General features: G+C 41.1%; 1 protein-coding gene across 1 annotated transcript in view; it reads right to left on the bottom strand.

The window, feature by feature from the left end:
- The window catches only part of POLN (polymerase (DNA directed) nu), a 147,468-nt gene that overhangs the window by 103,784 nt on the left and 43,300 nt on the right, over positions 1-384 (bottom strand). The window lies entirely within an intron of this gene.

A 384-nucleotide genomic window follows, 5' to 3' on the forward strand; every position in this document is an offset into this window, starting at 1 on the left:
GAAACAGAGAGAGATTTTATGGGCTCCAAAATCACTGCAGGTGGTGACTGAAGCCAGGGAAATTTTAAAAAAAGATGCTTGCTCCTTGGAAGAAAAGCTATGACAAACCTAGACAGTGCATTAAAAAGCAGAGACGTAACTTTGCCAACAAAGCTATAGTTTTCCCGTAGTCATGTATGGATGTGAGAGCTGGACCTTAAAGAAGGCTGAGCACTGAAGAATTGATGCTTTTGAACTGTGGTGTTGGAGAATACTCTTTGGAAACCCTTGGACAGCAAGATCAAACCAGTCAATCCTAAAATAAATCAACCCTGAATATTTATTGGAAGGACTGATGCTGAAGCTGAAGCTCCAATACTTTGGCCACCTGATGCAAAGAGTCAA

The sequence above is a fragment of the Bison bison genome, unplaced genomic scaffold, assembly GCF_000754665.1.
Source record: "Bison bison bison isolate TAMUID 2011002044 unplaced genomic scaffold, Bison_UMD1.0 scf7180017851375, whole genome shotgun sequence".
In the NCBI taxonomy this organism is placed as follows: Eukaryota; Metazoa; Chordata; class Mammalia; order Artiodactyla; family Bovidae; genus Bison; species Bison bison.